Genomic DNA, 18,215 nt, shown 5'->3' on the forward strand with positions numbered 1-18,215 from the left:
GGACCCTTGTTTTGCGGCATTCCACAACATTAGAGTCGAAAATCGGAGTCAGGGGTGCCCAGGAGCAGGAGACAGAGAGTGGAGCTCAGGGGAAACAGTGGATGCTTTGAGTTGAATGTGGGAGCTATATGAAGACTTTTGTGAGAAAATATTCCCAAAATCATTGTCAATTCCTTAGCCCTTCACCAAACCTTTATCCTAAAGATACACCTCTTTGCACAAGCCTTTAACTGCCCCTCATGCTTAAACCAATGCTATTTGACAAGTTGTTTGTAATTTGCTTTGCAGTAAAAGTTATTTAGTTATCACGTTTATATATCTAAAACCTTAATCTAGAAGTCACAGACACTTTTCCGCAATATTGTTTATTATGAACTTAAAGAAAGCCAGAAGCAGCTAGTGTTCTACAAAACCCAGGAGAAAATGCTTTCCAATTCATGCAAAGATGTAGCTAAAATTGGCCCCCAATTTTATACCTATCAACACTCAAACCTCCCATAGACTATGGGTGAAATTAATTTCATAAAGAATGGTTTTCAGGGCCCCGGAATAAACTGTGTTCATTACATTACCAGAACAATAGCAAGAACAAAAAAGTGTGTGCAAAAAGAAAAGAAAAGTTTTATTCAACAGTTTGTCTGGAATTACATGAAGGTTAATGAGAATTAATGACAAAGTTTCTATTTTGGGTGAACAATCCCTTAAGACTTACTATTTTGGATTTACTCAATAAAATGATTCTGAAAAAATGGAATCAAGCCAGTTCCAAATAGTCTGGAACTGAAGAGCCAAAATACAACCCAAAACCCACACGTTTTAAGTTAATATTTTCTTATATAATGCTTTTAACAACACAGATTGTACCAAAGCACTAGAACAGTATCAAATAGGAGAATAGAGTTATAGTGATGTGTAATGACAAGATTAAGCATCTAATTTTATTATATGCAGAGGGTCTGTGTAACTAAATTAATATCAAAATTAACCAAGTAAAGATCTACTCACAGGTTCTGATGGTGTAGTAAAACATAACTGCTGTAGGTCACAGGCCAGTTTGTTGTTCCACTGACAGTCCGATGGCTGATATTATAGAAGTCATCTGGATAAAAGTCCATCCAGTATACTGGATAAAGTCCATCCAGTATCACGCCGTGTGAGATGAAACATTAGAAGTGTGTCTTGAGAAACCATGTCACTTCAAAATCATCGTAGTCTCCTATATCTGAAACATGTGCAGTTTATCTCCATTGAGCCAGAAGAGCTGCTGACAGACACTGATGATGAGGGTGCAGGAACTGTGGTGACAAAACAAGTCATTTTCACGACGTCTTTAAAAACTATAGTGCAATGGTTGCGCTTTGGTTTTAGTAAAATGTCCCAGCTGCTCTTATCCATTTGATGGAAGGTAATTACTATATTCAAGTCTTCTCAAGACATATGATGCTTTAATTGAGAAATGATCCACATTTATTTACATAAAATTAATCATTGAACAAAGCTGAGAGCTGTACACAAAGATCAGTTATAATGTAAAGCTTATCTTCAGGGCTGTATGATTTGCAGCAGTGTACAGCCCTGTACGCCCCTATTGCAGTCACAGCGTTGCTCAGATCTTCGCTCCTGCTCTGAAGTATAGCAGAATAAAGCCTTCCAGCCACCAGCCCGTGAAGGATGACCCTGTCTGCTCTCTGGACCCAACTGCTGTTCAAAGTTATCAACAGTGACTGAATATCCAGTAAGTCCTCCAGGACCACGCATGCTGCTGATGCTGTTGCAAGCAAGTACAGGAACTTTCTACTGTCAGTGCATATGGCAATAGGAGTGCTATGGAGTATTTAAGACATACTGCTGCTGCTGAATAGCGTATAAAATAACCTGTAGCAGATCTATACAGGTGGGAGCTGGGGAAGGTGGAAACTTTTCGTATCATATTTTTCAAAAAAAATCTAGTTCTGCCATCTAAATTACAGTTAAAATGGAAATAAAATGGAAATAAAAACAGCAGTTACAACAAGGATATCATCAAACTGTGATGATGATGATACATTTAGATTCAAATTATGTCAAGTTCAACATCTAATTTAACAAACAGTGCTAATTTATCACAGAAGTGATTAAAAGAAGTATAGGAGGAGGCAACGACAGACACAGTGGGCATGGTGCCAAGGCCTCAGAGGCTTTTTATTAACAGAAAAATTCACAAAATAAAGTGTCCAGGGTGGAAGTGTCACGATAAGCGGGGAACTGGTGTCCTCTCGTCATGCTGCAGGAGTGCAGGTCAGGTTGTATGTTCAGGGGAAGGGTCCAGGTGAGGGCGGAGTCAGCGGCGGGACAGGCTCCCCTCTCTGGTCCCGGGGCATGAGGGGCGGCAGAGTTCTTTCCGCGGCTCGTCCTGAGCTTCTTCCGGTTTGCAGTCAGAAGGTATAAACAGCCCGGCATCCTGGCCCGTCAGCGGTACACGTGTGCAGTCATCGCCTGGACAGCCGTCCAACAGCGCACTTCTCTGGCAGCGTGGCGAGATCTTTCACACGCCCTTCACGAGGAAGGGCCGGTCTCTCGAGGGAGAGCGCTCGGTATTTACTTGCGCGGCGGTGACAAGGCTCGATACGCTTCAGGTGTGTGCCGTCACACACCTGACTAGTTTTGGATAGTCAACTAAATTATTCCAGTTGTCCGCTTAAAATATCATTAAGTAACTAAAAAATTTATCGTTGATTAAACTAAAAATGTTTAGGCATTGGGGTAACAAGTTATTTTATATTAAAACAGAATATTAATGTCAGGCGTTCACCAGGCTACACTCACCCGTCACACTAACGTGACCAGATCAAACTCCACCTGAATACTAATCATCGTCACTGAGTCTCAATCAGCTCCACCTATATAAGCTAAACTCAGTCATTCCTCCAGCATCAGGGTCTACTGTTCACAACACCTGGAGGAACATATGATTCTATTAGTGAGTGTAAGTATGAGGGAGGCCGGAATCTGTATGAGCCAGCATCAGGGATTTGAATTTGATGCGGGCATTTATAGGAAGCCAGTGTAAAACTAATGAAGAGGGGGCGTGGAGTGGGCCCTCCTTGGTTCGTTGAAGACCACCCTTGCCGCTGCATTCTGGACCATCTGAGAGGTCGGGTTGTAGAGGCTGGGAGGCCAACAAGGAGGCGTTGCAGTAATCAAGTCTACTCAGGACTAGTGCCTGTATGAGGATCTGTGTAGCGTGTTTCTGAAAAGAAATGGTCTGATTTTCCTGATGTTGTACAGCACAAAACCCACAAGATCAGGCAGTTTTTGAAATGTGCTCAGTGAAAGTTAGCTGGTCGTCAATGATCACTCCAAGGTTCTAGCTGACCTAGGCGGGATACAGTGCCGAGCCTAGCTGAATTGATAGGTTGTGCTGTATGGTGGGATCGGCCGAGAAAAACAAGGAGCTCTGTTTTTGTGAGGTTTAACTGCAGGTGATGATCCTTCATCCAGACTGAGATGTCGTTTAGACACGCGAAATCCGTGCAGAAACCGTGGGATCGTCTGGTTGAAAGGAGAGATGGAGTTGAGTGTCGTCAGCATAGCAGTGATATGAGAAGCCATGTTTCAGAATGACAGAACCCAGTAATGTCATGTAGATGGAAAAAGCAGTGGCCCAAGTACTGAGCCTGAGGCACTCCAGTAGTGAGGTGATGAGACTCTGAGACCTTCGCCCCTCCATGATACCCTGAAAGACCTACCAGAGAGGTAGGACTCAAACCACCGAAGGACTGTTCAGAGACACCCATCTGTATGTTATGGTTTACCGTGTCAAAAGCAGCAGACAGGTCCAACAGGATAAGCACTGAAGATTTTGATTGTGCTCTTGGCCGTCTCAGTGCCTCAATGGACCGATAGAAGTGCAGTTTCTGTAGAGTGGCGCTTTGAAACCTGATTGGTTGCTGTCCAGGAGATTGTTTGTGAGAGATAGGAGGAGAGTTGGTTAAAAACAATACGCTCTAGTGTCTTAGCCATGAATGGGAGAGAGAGACACAGGTCTGTAATTTTCAATAAGCATGCAGGGTCAAGTGTGGGTTTTTAAGGAGAGGAAACACGAGCCTCCTTAAAAGCTGAGGGGAAATGTACCAGTGTGAAAAGAGTTGTTGATAATGTGGGTGAGCGCAGGGAGGACGGAGGAGGCGATAGCCTGAAAGATGTTAGTGAGGATGGGATCTAAAGGGCAGGTTGTAGCATTAGTGGCAAGGACTGAGATTTTGATACCTCTGTTTCAGAGAGGAGGAGAAAGTGTAGAATGTGTTGGGGTGCTGTGGTTTGGTGTGTATGGGTGAGGAGCTGCAGGAAATTGGTTGTTGATTTGTAGTGGTTTTGCTAATGAAAAAAGCGAGCAAAATCATCTGAGGTTAAGGATGACGATGGTGGGGACTGGTGGGCAGAGAAGAGCAGAGAATGTTTTAAAGAGGCTCCGTGAGTCAGAGGTGTTATTAATCTTGGTTTGGTAATAGTTCAGTTTAGCCGTGTAGACATTTGTAGAGAATGAGGAGAGAAGAGGCTGATAAAAACAGAGATCAGATGGATCTTTGGTTTTACGCCATTTTCTTTCCGCAGCTCTGTATTTGGGCGATGTTCACGGAGAACATCAGATAACCAGGGGCAGAGGGAGTTGGCTGGGCAGGTTTGGTTGTTAGAGGACAGAAAGAGTCCAGGCAGGATGTTAGCGTGGAGCAGAGGATATTGGTAGCAGTGTTAACATCTAGTAAAAGAGAACTGGTTAGGAGAAGGAGTGACAGTGACACACGCAGAGGAAAGACAGGTTGAAGAGAGTGTGCAAATGGCTGGCGAAAAGTGACCAGCGGAGGGTTTGGTATTATGTCGGAGGAGGTTAGGATGGTGTTGAAAGTAATCAGGAAGTGGTCAGATGTGTGCAGTGGTGTTACCTGGGCATGATGAATAGAGCAGTTGCGAGTGTAAATGAGGTCAACTGATTACCTGATTTATGCGTGGCAGTTGGGGATACACGGCTGAGATCAAAAGGCGCCAATAGGCTGTGGAAGTGTCACGGGTGTGATAGGCAGGAGAGCACACCGACTAGTATAAGCGAAAATAAACAGCTTTAATCCACTCAGGGATGAAATAAACAAGATACATACAGGCAGGCAGGCAGGCAGGCAGGCAGGCAGGCAGGACAATATCACACGCACATACAGCGAGATCAGACAAAGCGGAACTGAAAACACAGGACTTAAGTACACAGGGTAATTAACTAAATTAACACGACACAGCTGAGAGGCGATAGACTATAAACATGAACTAAAGGCAGGGCACACAGAGCACGTGGCACGACACAAAAACAAAAACAAAGTCAGGGGACGTGACAGGAAGTCACAGGCCAGACTCTTATCAACATGGATGTTGAAATCTCCTAGCAGCACCAGAGGAGTGCCATCCTCTGGAAAAGCAGAGAGCAGCACATCCAAGTCATTAATGGAAGTTACTGGAGGTGCCCTGAGGCGATACAGAACAATCAGGTGAATTTTAAAAGGGTGGGTGATGGTAATGGCGTGTGATTCAAAGAGGGTTTTTATTGAGGGTCTGTATTGGGGCTGTGCTTTCAATTCTTTGATATGAGCAGACCAGTACCTCCACCCCTCCCAGAAGTGCAGGGAATAAGTAAAAGGTATGGTTGGCAGAGAGGGCAGCTGGGGTGATAGTGTCCTCTGGTTTAATCAGGTTTCGGTAAGTGCTAAAATACTTAGATTGGAATGTTCTGTGATGGCTGTAATGAAGTCAGTCTTTTTACAGCAGACCCAACAATTCAAAGGCCAATGGAGGAAATTGTGTGTGATGTAGTAGCGATGTGGGAATAGTATGCATATTATTGTAGTTTATTGCCCCGATGACGCTGGATACAGGAAGTGCAGTGGTAATGAGGGTAGGGATGTGTAAAGACATTGTATGAGTAGTGTGGAACAGAGACACAACAGTGGAAGAATTGGAAGAGGAATAGGAAAGCTCAAATAGAAACAATAATAAATAATAGGTATACGTGAGTGTTTAGCGGTGTCTTTGCTCGATGGAGTCAGCACAGGTAGAGTCGCTGGTCTTTACACTCATCTGTCTTCTGCGATGAGGCCTGCACTACTTTTTAAAACGATCTGAATTGCGTGACTAGAATTCAGCAGGGCACGCCTCCCAATTTACAACAACAAAGGTCGAAACTGCTTACGACACTTCACGACCAATAATCACGTGACACGAGAGTAAACAATACAGCGAAACCTAGCAGCGAGACTGCACTACAAATCTCTCTGCTGTTTGTTAATAAATCCTCATTGTACTCCTCTGCCTTTGGTTCCAGTTTATACACAAGCGTGACAGAAGACATAACCGACTACAGTTATGGAATCAGCTCACCTGCACCGCCGAACCCTTTCATGGATCTGGTAAATGCCATCACCCAGGCCTTCAAGCAACAACATCGCCACAATCTGCCTCAGGAAGTCCCATGGCGTTACCATCCACTTTTTGGAGGCGGCTGAGTGTAGCGGGTTCCTCCAAGTAAAATTATATATTCAGATACAACCACAGCAATTCGCTTCCGAAAACCCCAAGGTAGCTTTTCTTATTTCATTACTCACGGCTGAGCTCTTCAATGGGCAAAGGCCATCTGGAACAATAATAAACCCATTATACAATCCTTTTGAGTCATTCACAAACCACTTTGAAGAAGTATTTTCTACAGTTACTGGCATCCTAATTATCACTGAACAAGTCCGCTTTGGCTACAGCAAGGTTTTCTTCTTGGTCAATGAATTTACACTACAGTTCCAGATTCTAGTGGCTGGAATGAAACAGCGCTCATCGGAGCATATTGTCATAGTCTCGATCCGGAGATTCAAGCAGCACTGGTAGTGTGCCATGATGACACAGTTGGATTAGAGGACCTTCTACAATGAGCCACTTCGGATTTCCTAGTGACTAGCTGCCTGCTCTACTTCACACCCGCTCCTCAGTCCGCTATGGTGGCAGCTCAATCTCCAGTACCAGAACCCATGCAACTATCTACACATCGATTATCTACTTCAGAAAGACAAATTTCACTGGGTTTGCGCCTATATTGTGAGTGAAGCATAACCATGTCATCCACCAACTGCCCAATGCGTCCTCCACGCCCCGTGGTGGTACTATTTCAGCTGGTATTGACACTTCCCTGTCTTTGCTACCAGCAACCTTGCATACTTCTGAATTATCGTTATCTGTGTCTGCTCTTGTAGATTCTGGCTCATCGGGAACTTTATCTCAGCGAGTTGTTAAAGGAACTCCAGTTACTACCTCAGCGTCAATCCCAGTGCTAAAACTAAACACCGTACAAGGAAAACCGTTGGGGCGTAGTAAAATCTACTTATGTTCACCCACCATCACCGTTCAAGTTGGATTGCTACACTATGAGGAACTACAATTTCTGGTGCTGGAGAGGACTCCACCGTCGACATCCTCCTGGGGCGCCCCAATTTACAAAAACATCATCCAACACTTCTCTGGAAACCCTGCGATATCCTCCGCTGGGTAGTATTATCACCAAAACTGTAATCAAAAAATTGACTCTCGTCTTCCTTTCCTGTAGCCATCTTCAGCTTCCACCCAGATCGAAAGTCCTGAGGTCTTGGGACTGCGCCATCTACCTGCTGCCCGACACTAAACTACCCAAGGAAGGATCTATCCCTTGTCCATCCCAGGCGCCAGGCGATGGAGAGTACATCAAGATTCATAAGACCATCTACCTCACGGCTGCTTCCAGCTTCTTCTTAGTGGGTAAGAAGGATGGAGGTCTTCGTCCATGTATTGATTATACGCCAGCTGAATTCACATTGTACAACTATCCTATACCGTATCCACTTCCCCTGGTCCCAGCCACCCTGGAGGAACTGCGAGGATCCACTATCTTCACAAAACTGGACCTGCGGAGTGCTTATAACCTCGTTTGGATTAGAGTCGAGATGAGTGGAAGACTGCTTTTATCACTCCTGCTGGTCACTCTGAATATTGCATTATGCCCTATGGTTTGTCCATAAGTCCTTCAAATCTTCCAGACTTTTATGAACGAGGTGTTCAGGAGTTCCTACATCAATTTGTGGTGGTTTATATTGGTGATGTTCTTATCTACTCCAGGAACCAGGCCGAACATCGCCAGCACGTCAGCAGGTCCTACAAAAAGCTCAGAGATCACCAGCTGTATCTGAAGTTGGAGAAGTGTGAATTCCATCAACCCTCTGTGCAGTTCCTGGAGGTATAACATCAGTGCTGAAGAGTCCAGATGAATCCGAGGAAACTCAATGCCATTCTGGACTGGCCTCAACCTACTAGCATCAAAGAACTTCAGCGTCTATCGTGCGCCTCATTCAAGACTACAGCAATATCACGCTCCACTAACCTCCATCCTGCAGGTAAACCAAAGAAACTTTTATGGAATCCCACTGCCCACTGAAGCATTCCACCATCTAAGAACATCTTCAGCACTGCTCCCATGTTACATCACCCCAATCCTGAGTTACCAATCGTCGTTAGGGCAGATGCCTCCACCGTGGGAGTAGGAGTGGTGCTATCATAAACTGAGTGGTGAGTCCTCTCTTCTCCATCCCTGTGCTTACTTCTCTAAACTCTCTCGGTGGAGCAGAATTATGACATCGGCAACAGAGAACTCCTAGCCATAAAGTTGGCATTAGAGGAGTGGAGACACTGGTTGGAGGGCAGTTCATCCATTCCACCATCACAGATCACAAGAATCTGCAATACATTCGAGAAGCCAGAGACTGAATCCTCGTCAGGCCGATGGGCACTGTTCTTCACCAGATTCAATTTCAAGATCACTTATAGACCTGGATCCAGAAATATTCCCGCAGATGCTTTCTCACCAACACGCTCCAGACTCCAACAATCATCCTGAACCTATTGTTCCCTCAGACTTGATGGTTGTACAAGGGCGTCAGAAGCCGCCCCTGGAGGAGAGTAATGTCAGGCGTTTACAGAGCCACTCACCTGTCACACTAACTACCAGATCAAACTACGCCTTAATACTAATCATCATCACCTGATCTCAATCGGCTCCACCCCTATAAGCTACACTTGTCATTCCTCCAGCGTCAGGTCTACCATTCACAACACCATGTTTGTTCTCACGGACTCCTGGACTACTGAGCGTGACCCGCACCCCATGAATGGACTTCGTTTGCTATGTGTTCAATGCCTGCTTCCCCAGTCATATAAGGACTGTTGATCATACATATCATTCTGCAAGCCTGCTGTTTATATCTCTCTGCTGTTTGTTAATAAATCCTCATTGTACTCCTCTGCCTTTGGTTCCAGTTTATACACAACGTGACAATCAAAACAAATCTAATAAAAGTCACAAACACAACAAAAAAAAACTAAGTGTTGCTAAAGAAAAATAAATACTATTTTCTAAAATAAATACTGCTTTAAAAAAAGCACCTCATTAATACTAAAGAGAAGTAAAACAAATCAGAGCCTCCAAAACATCTCCACATCTACTGAGGATGGACTGGATGTCAGCGTCTGCTGCACTGTTAGAACACCTTTAACATTAAAAGCGCCAGAATTTCATCGCATGGGGATATCAGCACGTGCATACTTCGCTCCAGATTCGTGAGTTCAAGCTGGAAATAAGTGCAGAAGTTTCATAAAAGTGTCAAAAGATCACTTCCTGTTTAAGTGGATGGAGCAGAATATATAGCGGGCGGATGAGATGACATATATGAACTACATCCACGACACAACAGAACACACACACACAAGAAGAAAATGTGCTGCATCAGGAAACACTGGCGACACTCACACACACTCACACTCACACACACACACACACACACACACACACAGAAACACACACACACACATTGTTCAACTTGTAAACATTTACTCACATAGATAATCTCAACCCATTCTCCCTTCATCCAGTTATTCTCACTACCCCTGTAACAGTATATAACCCAGTCTATGACAATGCATTATGCAGTGGGTCCACATCCCTCAATGCCACCTTCCAATAACTTCACTAATTCCTTTAAAAGGACTCCCCACTGCCATGGAAACAGCTCAAGCTCTCTTCCATAAAAGTATTTTGAGTATCGGCATCCCAGAGGATATAGTTTCGTCCCAAGTTTGGAGAAGCTTTTTGTAAACAACTCAACATAAATGTCAGCCTCACTTCAGGGTACCATCCACAATCAACGGCCAAGTGTTGCGCCTGAATCAAGAGATCGGCAGATATTTGAGGACATACTGCAGCCTTTGTAATCCTGACTCTTTTGCCTGCCTATTTGTGATTATTGCCCTTGCATCTAATAAACTACCACACAAGGATTCTAGCTCTGCCTCAATGCCTTCGTTACACTGACATGAAATATGACATTAATCACAGCATTTAATAAAATATTGTAAGGACAGTAAAGCTGTATTTAAAAATGTATTTTTAATAAATAAAAGTCTTTACAGACTAGATATAAAGCTCATCTGTATAATTAGTTTTAGGCATTTGGTTGCTCTGTAGTTCATCCTTTATGTCATCACATACTTTATATTATTAACATTTATGTTTCTAAAGTAAATCCGGTGGTTTTGGGTGAAAAAGACTTTTATTTTGCTCCAGTGACGTAGCGTCACAAGGCTGTGCTGCACTCACATCTGTGATTCTTCTCAAGAGAAAGGTGTGGGCTTTTAATCATTTCAACATTTTAAGTCAGTGCATCGCATTTAAAAGAATTATATACAACCGTGAAGCGGATATGAAAATTATATTTTATAAATGAAAGCAGTGAAGAAGAAACAAAGCTTTTGAAACAGAGTCATTTGAATGAATTGCTTCACAAACACTGTAAACAAATTTGTAAACAAACACTGACGTGAAATTAATTTGACAGAACCACTAAAACTTATTATATAAAAAGTCTATGTAACAAATCAGAAAACAAATCTTAATAGAAATGTGAACTTTGTTGATAGATTTGAACACCTCTCCCCCTTAGATTCTTTCTGTCTACTCCTTATTTCCTTGACCTCCTTTTAGCCCTCTGTAATCCGGAACAAATGCCGAGGCCACCTCAGCTGGCCTCTCTCGATGTGGAGGAGCAGCGGATCTACTCCGAGCTTTTCCAGAGTGACGAGGCTCCTCACCCTGTTTCTAATGGAGCACCCAGCCACCCCTACGGAGAAACTCATTTCGGCCACTTGTGTCCAGGATCTCATCCGTTCGGTCATGACCCAAAGCTCATGACCATGGGTGAGAGTAAGAACGAAAGATTGACCGGTAAATCGAGAGCTTCGCCTTACAGCTCAGCTCCTCAACTGTCAGCTTCACCATGACAGACCGGTACAGCGACCATATTATTGCAGAAGCTGCACCAATCTGTCGATCTCTTGTTCCATCCTCCCCTCACTCGTGAACAAGACCCCAAGATACTGAATCTCCTCCACCTGAGGCAGGAACTCCCCACCAACCTGAAGGGGGCAAGCCACCCTTGTCTGACTGAGAACTATGGCCTGAGACTTAGAGATGCCGATTCACCTCCCAGCCGCTCCACTCAGCTGCAAACCGCCTCAGTGCACACTGTAGGTCCTGGCCAGATGCAGCCATCAGGACAACATTATCCATAAAAAAGCAGTTTCCCGTGGTCACCAAACCAAACCCCTTCCGGCCCCCGGCTGTGCCTAGAAGTCTTGTCCATAAACATAATGAACAAGACCAGTGACAAAGGGCAGCCTTGTCAGAGTCCAACATGCACTAGGAACAAATCTTACTGCCGGCAATGCAAACCAACAGGACACCATGAGGAACTCGGTCGAATGCCTTGGGCAAACTCCCAAGAACCCTCCAGTATCCTGAAGAGGTATAGAGTTGGTCAGTGTTCCCACGCCCAGGACGAAGCCACATTGTTCCTCTTGAAGCTGAGGTTCGACTATCGGACATGATTTCTCTTCTCCAGTACCCTGGCATAGACTTTCCCGGGAGCCTGAGGAGTGTGATCCCCCTATAGTTGGAGCACACCCTCCAGTCCCCCTTCTTAAAAAGAAGAGCCACCACCCCAGTCTGCCAGTCCAGAGGTACTGTCCCTCACTTCCACGCATAATACTGCAGAGGTGTGTCAGCCAAGACAGCCCCAAAACATCCAGAGACCTGAGGTACTCGGGTGGATCTCATCCGATAGCCCCAGTGCTCTGCCACCGGGGCTTTTAACAACTTCAGTGACCTCAGCCAGGTTGAAGGTCGAGTACTCCCCTGGGTCCCAGGCCTCTGCTCCCTCAGTGGAAGACACGTTGGAGGGATTGAGGAGTATCCTTCCACCCCCTTAAAGTATTCCTTCCACCACCCAACAATGTCCCCAGTCGAGGTTAGCAGAATCCCAGATATATCCCACTGTATACAGAGTTGGCAGGGCACTGCTTCCACTTTCTGAGGGTTTGGACGGTTTGCCAGAACCTCTTTGAGGCCATCCGATAGTCCTTTTACATGGTCACACTGAACTCCTGCCATTCGTTCTGCTTGGCCCCACGCTACCTGTCAGCTGCCCCACAGAGTTCCACAAGCCAACCAGGCCTGATAGGACTCCTTCTTCCACTTGACGGCAGCCCTTACTTCTGGTGTCCAGGCGACAGTTCCCAGTCAGAGCACTTTCCAGCACCCCTTCCAAGGACTCAAGAAGGCCGGGTACTCTATATTGCCATTCGGCACGTGGCACAAATGACAGTGAGACCTTCCCCCAACCTGAAGGTGCAGGAGGCGACCCACCAAGGTAAACTCCAACACATGGCAGCTAAGCTGGGGGCTATGAGCAAGCCCACACCAGTCCACTGCCTCTCACTGCGGGCAACACTAGAGTAGTGAAAGTACAGCTCCTTTCGAGGAGATGGGTTTCAAACTCAAGCTGCACATGGAGGTGGGCCGAATATATCTAGCCAGTACCTCTCCACCTCCGTAGCAACTCCATCCTTCCCCCAGAGAGGTGACATTCCATGTCCGTAAAACCAGATTCTGTGTCCAGGGCCGGGTTGCCAAGGTCCCCGTAACTTTGGCTGCCGCCCAATCCACAAAGCACCGGCCTTACAGTCCCTCCTGCAGGTGGTGGGCCCACAGGAGTAAAGTGAAATAGTATCTTATACATTTCTAAAAGGTCTATTAATTAAATGTGTAGTTGTTTCACAAAACTCTAGAAGGGTGCAGATTAATGTGTTCTTACCATAACTTAATCACAGCTTTAAATGACTTGGCATAAGCTGATTGAGTCGATGATGCGTATGTAAACAATGAACTTGTTGCTTTCACTCGAGTGACTTTCTCTGTATGATGATAAAGAATAAGCGTCAGTGTTTTTGCTAACATGCTGTAAAGAGTAGTTTTAGAGTCGACACATGATATTATCGTTGTGAGGCCTTGATGAACAGAACCACGAACCAAAAAAGGGGAATCGCTCTAAAACCAGGTCGTAAAACCGCGCATCCTCCGCACTCCGGACCATAAAGGCAAAGTCTGCCAAATTATTTCAAGAGACTGTCGCTGCAGTGAGCTCGGCCAATCCGAGTGTACCCGTCAAGATTGGGATGATTGAAACGCGCAACATCTAGTCGACGACAGCACGATAACCCGTTCTGTGCACTGACCGGGACCCGTTCTACCAAGCCACCAAGTCAAAGGTGATGAGACTCCGCGGTGAATCAACGTGTGTTCAGAAAGAGCCTTACACTCTCAACCCCCAGGAGGTTTGCTCTGTCCCAACACACATTCCTTAAAAGCGCGCCTTTTCCTTTCCTAACAAAGGAACTGCCAGGACACACGTAAAACTACTAAATGAACAATCTAAATGCTTTCTTTTCCAACAAATATAGGTTCAGTTGCAAATGACTATTTAATAAATGTTTTGGGATGTATGTAGAAACCGCTGTGTAATCTTTGAACAATTCTCTAACAGAGAGCGTTCCATAAGTGCTAGATAATGCATGTTTGATATCAAATTAAAGCTGATGATGTTTCCAATATCGTGGTGAATGAATATGTGTGTTTGTTCAATGCACAACAGTGTATTCTACTTATAAACCTTTGATAAGAAACAGAAGTGCAGAATGTCAGTTCTAACTGGGATAAAATATGCACTCAACAGCAGGGGGTCAAAAGCAGGCGTGGACACGCCCCTTCGACCTCGGGATTGGACAACTGGCCAGGGCACGGCCTAAAACTTGCACCTCAAAACACAGGAACATGGAGCTCTGAGTCGAGTGAGAGAGTTTTGGAACCACCAGGAGTTGCAGGGGAATTCGGTCGCTGCAGGAATTGCCAAGGAAATGGAGAAACTTCGGAACTTGGAGAAGTTAGAAGACTCTGAACGAGAACGACCCGATACCCTTGACTCCGGTCGGTTCCGTTACATCACTCAACGGACACTCACTGCCCTTTCTGTAACCAACTCCGGTTCATCCAAAGCGAACCACCGAGCTAGAGAAACTCCATTGAGCGGCCCGGAAAGCCCGACCGCGTCATCCACGGACGAGCCTGACCAATCAGCAAGCCAGGATTTCCCCAGACAAGCCGAGTGGTAAAACTACCTTTTCATCTCTCTACTGAATCGGCATGAGACACATATAAGCAAAGTTAAACCCTAACTTTGCTTTGTTGGTGCTCTTAGTGCGATCTCAGAACTAGCTAACAGACTTTGGACAGACAATTATCCATTTTCCCTTCCAACCCATGAATGTGTGTGTAAGAATGTATGTGTGTGTATGCTTAGTCTTCTCAGTGTAGTCTTGTCAATTAGTAGGTATTGATTAATAAATTTAGTTTCGTTATTACGAATTTTTCGTTTGTGTGTTATGTGATTGAAAAGTCAAACTCATGCCCAGATCCGTTGCTACCTGCTCGAGGTAAAGCTAAAATCAGATAAATGAGTAAAGTCAATTGATTTATTTTGCTGATCACAGAGTAAATTCATATTGGTAACATACATTTAAATTTACCTAAAGCGCTGGACGTATTAGGTGATTTAAAGTATATTTGAATTGCATACTAACGTGAATCTTTTAAGATTCAATTCCCCAAACTTGAATTAAGAGCTAATTCAAATGATAATTCATAATTATCATAATCGAAGGTATAATCCTACATCGTCAATCAGCACAACCCTAGTGTGGTGTCCAGTTTATCTTTAAAATTATAACCTAAAATACCGGCTTCCAGCAACGCCGTATGCACCTTCATGAGAGCATTGAGTTAAGGCTTCTTGATTTAGATTATAAATTCAGTTTTTAGGTGATCTATTTCTTTGTTGTGAAGCAAGTAGGTTGTATTTCCAGAATTTTTCTGAAGGACATCCCCTACACATCGGCTCTGAAATCTGGATGAGCTTTTATATTTACTGCCATGCTTACTCCATTAGCTGTTTCCATCAACCTATTTTTATGAGCATAAAAACTATATATTTTGCATAAAAACACTGGACGTAGATGCCAAAATGTGCAGATTTGTATACGATAGAAACACTTGAATAAAAAAAAACATGCTCCAAACTTCTTGGATAGAAAAAATGCTTTATCTATCCATTTTCTTCTTCTGCTCATCTTGGGTCGGGTTGCTATATTTTTTCATCACAGCGTTTCCATTTGCTCTTGTTTTAGGATTATTCTGGCTGGGGGAGAAATGAAAAAAACAATGTAAGAAAGTTAATAGACAATTTTTTGCTGAAATTCGTTGTTCTGTTGTTGCTTGCTTAGATTTGCAGGTGTCCTGGGACAGGTGAGGGAGTGAGCGGATGCTGGTGGAGCTGCTCAGAGAAGACATTAAACTCCAGAGAGACAGAGGAGAGAATAGATTATTTATTAACCCTTCTCTGAAAAAAAGAGTGGAAAGTCTTCTCAGAGACTCGGAGGACAATGCAGTGGACAGTAGAAGAGGCATGGAGACCCCTCTGTATGATGTACCAGTGTCCAGACAGGAGAGAAACACCAGGGTCTGGATTGTGAAACCCATTCTCTTCTCAGAAGATCCAGGAGCCCTGTAGGATCTCTCTGCTCAGCCCAAAACCATTAAACCAGTTCCGGCACATTCAGTACAGGACTCTGTCTGATGCAGAGAAAGACGGAAAAGAGAAATGAATAGCTATGAAAAACTAATTAGAACAAGAAATACTGGGATACTTTAGTAAACTACTTTTAGTAACTACTAATACCACATTGGGGAAAAAGTACTTGTCACATTTAAAATCTTAGCTGCAGGGAGACTTCAACCAAAAATGAAAACATGAGAGTAAGTAAATGATTACAGAATGTTTATTTTCTATAATTAAAGTATTGTATTGTGTATGCTAATACTACTACTTAAAGTGAAGGTATAGGCCTACAGTATTGTTCTGAAAAAGAATTTGGATGGTTTTGTATCAATATTAGTGCTGCACCACTGTGTATGTTGCATTTTATTTCTGAATTATGTTCAGGGTTGTTAAATTTAACTTATATTTATACTTCATATAATGTTGGGTTTAATCGACAACAATGACTCAGAGAACAAAACTGAAGAAAATCTAGTACTTTATATTTGATAGAGAAAAAGGCCTTAGATATTATTCAGCATTTGATCTACTGTGTGTGTATTGTATGTTTTTATAGTTTTTTTTTTTTTAATGGATCATTGCATTCAAGCAAGATCCAAACCGATACCTGCATTAAAGTTGTCATCCGGGGATTAAACCAGTCTCGAGACCGACTCCATTGTGACGTGAAACATGAAAGTGAAAGTGAAAGTGATCAACTCTGGCTCCTCCTATCCTGTAGGACGTCAGCTCTCCGTTGCTATGCGACAGGAGCGGTAATCTAGAACACCTGAGGAAATCCCGAGGAGGCGTGGCTTCGAGCTTCACGCACTTCAGTTTGGGACACAGATACAGTGGTCTGTGTTTGTTTCCACTAGCTGCTCGTGAAACGGAAGTTTAACACATTAGAAGTAAGGACGTCCTCGTATTTAATTCCGCGTTGAAAAATAAAGTGCTTAGGTGTGTGTTCGTTGAATGACCCCGTTCAAAGTACACATCAAAGTACCGCGAGAGCGAAAGTAAAGAGAACACAGACCCGTCAGTCGATCTCGCGATACTTTGATGTTATGCACCTTGTACTTTACATGTGACGTTTACACCTGATCGTTTTTTCTGATCGAAAAACCGTAACCGTATTAACCTAATCCTGATTTTTAATGTTTATGCGGGGACATACATGAACATAAATAGAAAACAAAGACATTTTAAGAAGTTGTCTAGAAACTGAACATTTTGATCAAAGCAAGTCTTCAGCTGTGGAGCAGAAAGACACTTCCTTATTCATGTAAGTAAAGATTAAATACTGTCTTAATTATGAAACACTCATGAAACATTATCAAATATGAACAAACAGGATTCACTCTAATGTGCTGTAAAAATGAATAAATACACATATATATATATATATATATATATATATATATATATATATATATATATATATATATATATATATATAAGGAAACAGGATGTTTTCCCAATTTTGTAAGTCTGTCATTTTGTCTTGTTTGATTTATCAAGAAGAAGAGACCACACAGAATATTGTATTCTTTTATTTGATGAGTATTAATAAGATACACAGTACACAGGGTATTGTATTCACTTTATTGAATAGTAGAAAGAAAGACCACCACAGCATCATGTGTAAAAGTAGTTTATTGAGAAAAAAACATTAAGTATGATATATATGCACTCTGATGCCAGACAGACTCTGATTTTTAGACCTGAGCAGAACAGACCACAGAGAAGTCTTCTGTGACCCGTCTTGTGAGTATGATTAAATACTTATGAGAGATAGGACAGACTCGACTTACTTTACCTAACCTGAGGATAAACAAAATAAGGTAGAAGGTGCAGAAGATTTGAGCACCATAAAACAATGCAAAAGAAGACCATGCTTAGAGACAAAGTTATAAAACTCTCCTGCTAAAAATTCAAGACATCATTGGCTCTTGGTGTGACCTTCACAGTCCTCAAAAGGCCTCGCTCAGTAGTCTTCTTCCTTTTGGTCTCTCCTACATCTCATGACTGCTCGTCTTATAAAATCTGGCGAGCGGGGAAACAGCCCAGCTGCTGTCCTGAGAATTTGAGAATGTCTGCAACCTTATGTCTTGGTGCCAGACCTTGTGGTTTTGACTAAAGCTC

This window comes from Puntigrus tetrazona, chromosome 4 (genome assembly GCF_018831695.1).
Source record: "Puntigrus tetrazona isolate hp1 chromosome 4, ASM1883169v1, whole genome shotgun sequence".
Classification (NCBI taxonomy): Eukaryota; Metazoa; Chordata; class Actinopteri; order Cypriniformes; family Cyprinidae; genus Puntigrus; species Puntigrus tetrazona.